Source organism: Palaemon carinicauda, chromosome 30 (assembly GCF_036898095.1).
Source record: "Palaemon carinicauda isolate YSFRI2023 chromosome 30, ASM3689809v2, whole genome shotgun sequence".
Taxonomy (NCBI): Eukaryota; Metazoa; Arthropoda; class Malacostraca; order Decapoda; family Palaemonidae; genus Palaemon; species Palaemon carinicauda.
Window position 1 is genome coordinate 80980153 of NC_090754.1, and position 4588 is coordinate 80984740.

A 4588-nucleotide genomic window follows, 5' to 3' on the forward strand; every position below is an offset into this window, starting at 1 on the left:
TAACGAGAGATGAAAAGTTACTTCTGCTGCGTCATCAAAAATCTTGGGTGAAAACGGATGAATAGATATAATACTTTATAGAACTCTGTCCCCGGAGAATAACAGTTAATTAATCTCTCTCTCTCTCTCTCTCTCTCTCTCTCTCTCTCTCCTCTTCAGTATCACAGAAATCGAAAGACTTTTCTCTTATACTCTCATTTAGTACCTGTCACCAGAGAGAGAGAGAGAGAGAGAGAGAGAGAGAGAGAGAGAGAGAGAAAGTTATATAAACCTCTGCATCTACGACTTTACCGAATAAAATCACTAAGAAACTTTTCAGCAGCATTAAATGATGTAGATTTTTCAAATACGAAGCACCATTAAAAAAATAATCCTTAATTACGCATTTTCTCGCTTTGAAAATAAATAATAAAAACCTAAAATAATGGAGGGGAGGGGGGGGGGCTCTTTGATGTAACCGAATCGAGAAATGAAAGTTCTCGAGAGAGACTCTCTAATGGCGTATTTTTCCCTAACTGTCTCTAGATACCGACCTTGGATACCGTCTCTTTCACCAAAGAGTCCCGGAGTGGATCAATAATCTCAAACGTTTCATAGATGTTGCTTTTACTATTGTTTCTTTTTGTCTCTTTTCCGTGGATTTTTTTTTCGGTGTGGGTTTTTGCTACACTAAAATTTTTTCGTAAAAACGGTAAAAGTCTTGGAATAAATGTTGCCAGGCATTTACCGTTTTAAAAGATATATTGATGTAAAGGAGTGATGTTACGGTCACCAACCCATAAAAGATAATAGAGTAGGGTCAAAATTACGGTCGCCTGTATTTTATTGAAATATGTCTGAAAACAGTTTGTTCTTACGGAGAATTTCCGATTTAAATTACGTTTTTTAACGGTGTATGAATTAAAGATGATGACTGTGTGCTAGTTTTGCTGGATGAAAAAATGGATGAGTCAAATATTCTTAAGAATAAAAATAACTAGAGGGCACTCCGTAGAGCACAGACCTCCACCAAGGCAGATTATTTCTTGACCTTTGACCTTAACAGGTTTTAATTGGTATGGAGTTTCATACACTCAAATACGAAGTTTGAAGTCTCTGTGACAACGATGTCCAAACTTATGGCTGATTAAGTGAAAAACAAATGCAGCCGTTTCTAGTTTACTGCAGGACAAAGTTACACATGTCATTATACAGACAAAAAAAAAATCACACACACGCGCACACACACACATACACACACACACACACACACATATATATATATATATATATCACACACACACACATATATATATATATAGATATAATATATATATATATATATATATGTATATATATATATTTCACACACATATATATATACATATATATATATATATTCACACACACACACATATATATATATATATATACATACATACATACATACATACATACATACATACATACATACATACATACATACATACATACATATATATATATATATTTCACATACATATATATACATATATATATATATATATTTCACACACACACACACACATATATATATATATATTTTCACACACACACACACATATATATATATATATACATACATATATATATATATATATATTTCACATACATACATACATATATATATATATATATATTTTCACACACACACACACACATATATATATACATATATATATATATATATACTTCACATACATATATATACATATATATATATATATATATATTTCACACACACACAAACACACACACACACACACACACATATATATATATATATATACTTCACATACATATATATACATATATATATATATATATATATATTTCACACACACACAAACACACACACACACACACACACATATATATATATATATATGCAGACTCCGCAGTCAGGGACCGTTGTTTATCCTATTCACATCTAATACTGAGAATTTATATGAACCTTTGAAAATATATTCTTTATTTCATAAACTGCCCTGTTCATTTATTCACCAAAGAAAGTATGAATATTGGGAGTTAATTTCCTATTCATTGAATTATACCGTCCAATTTAGTTCAATAACACTTCCACATGCACTCTGAAGTTTTTTTATTTTTTATTTTTTATTTTTAAACTATATAACTGAAGGGATCTTTCATGTTCAGATTAATCACGAGAGAGTTTACGATTCCAATTAATTATTCATGCATTCTCTCGCATACTCTTCTTGTTTACAAAATGTGGGCCAGTGCATACATGGGTATTTGATTGCATAGCTCCATGTAGATCTATTCGAATTTGTGTATGCAAAATGTTCACACGATCGTACACGCGTAAGTTGTTTGTAAACTTTTGAGGGTGTTCATATCTTTATGGAAGTGCAAAATATACACACAAAAGTGTATACATGTGTGCGTATCTGTATACATATGCGTAATGAATACACATACACATATTTCATCTCATGAAAGTGCAAAATACACACAAAACAAGTGTATACATGTGTGCGCATACTCATGCATACTGAATACACATACACATATTTTATCTTATGGCAATGCAAAATATAAACAAAACAAGTGCATACATGTGTGCGTATGCTATGTACATGCGTACTGAATATACATACACACATGTAATTCATCTTATGGAAGTGCAAAATATAAACAAAACAAGTGCATATATGTGTGCGTATACAGTATATATGCATATGCATACTGAATACACATACACATATTTCATCTTATGGAAGAGCAAAATATAAACAAAACAAGTGCATATATGTATATGTGTATGCCCATGCGTATTGCATACACATACACACCTATTTCAAAGTAATTGCAGAACCTATTTTAAGCTGTAGGTCATAAAATTATTCAATTAACTATTTCCAAATTGAAAAACTTACTATGAAGGTTCATTCTCAGACAAACTCACAGAAGAAAAACTCTTAAAAACAAACTGGAATATTGCAAACAAACAAATAACTGAATCACGCTTAGTAACCAAGTATTCGAAAACCAGAACTTGAATGATATTGAAATTTATCTAATATAAAAAGGCGTAATTTAGTAAATCACCAAACCTTATATATATATATATATATATATACATATTTACATATATATATATATATATATATGTATGTATATATATATATATATATATATACATATATTCCCACTCGCTTTCCTCTCATTTAGTCTAGTTTCCCTTTAGCAATTATCCTCAATGACACTTTTATAGATCCAAAGAATTTAAACAGCAAAATTAATTTTTCTATGTAAATTTTAAAACACAATCTCTCATAAACTAAAATGCAATAAATAGCATAAAAATGCAAAAGGATTTTTTTTCGTGTATATTCTAAATTTGAAATAGTTTGGATGCTAAAGAATTTTCTTTAATTTTCTATACGTTGTACCAACAAATTAAGTTAAACAATAAAAAGTCTTTGAATATGAATAAACTTAATTACTGGACGCTATTGCATATCAGGTGAGCATTGCATTTAGATTAAAATTACTCGAGGGATAGAAAGTGTGAATAAATGAATAATAAATAAACAACTAAGGTAAAACAATAAACAAAATCGAGGGTAACACGATAACCTTTTTTCAGTGTAAATGTTAAAGGTACAGCCCAGAGCAGAGGAATACAGGACAAAGGAGCTCTTCCAGGAGAAGGACACTCCAAAGCCATTGTTCTCTAGTCTTGGGTAGTCCCATAGCCTCTGTACTATGGTCTTCCTCTATTTTGGGTCAGAGTTCTCCTGCTTGAGGGTACAATCGGGCACACTATTCTATTTTGTTTCTCTTCTTTTTTTGTCTAAGTTTTTATAGTTTATTTTGAAATATCTAATTCAATGTTGTTACTGTTCGTATATTTTATTTTGATTGTTCATTATTTCTCTTGTAGTTTATCTATTTCCTTGTTTCCTTTCCTCACTGGGATATTTACTTCCTGTTGGCACCCATTGGTTTATAGTATCCTGGTTTTCCAAATAGGGTTGTAGCTGAGCAAGTAATACTAATTATGATATAGGAAAATGAAAAAGGTTACATACCTGTCCCTTAATGGAAGGAAGGTTACAAGATTCAGGAAAACGATGAGAGAGAGAGAGAGAGAGAGAGAGAGAGAGAGAGAGATAAACCGTGTATGATGAGGGTTAAGTGATATCCATAACACAAAACGTGCGGCTAATACACGTATTACTAAATGCATGTATTCATTCATATACATCACGTCTATCTGTCTAGTCATCAGCAGCCATTGCCTGGCTCTCCTTGGTCCTAGTTTGGGTGGAGAGGGGGGCTTGGGCGCTGATCGTTTGTATATATGATCAGTCTCTAGGGCAATTTCACTGTCCCTTGCCCCTGCCATTCATAAGTACCCATTAAACTTAAAAGAGCTTCACAAGATGCTCAAAAAATAAGTTTTTGTTGGTTGGGAAGAATACAGGGGTCCATTCAAGACCTCGTAACCTCTTTTCAGCAAGGATATGTGTTGGCTTTAAGTTGCTTGAAAAAAAAAGGGAAAAAATTTACACGAAAGGAAAACCAAGAAAAATCAGTTTAA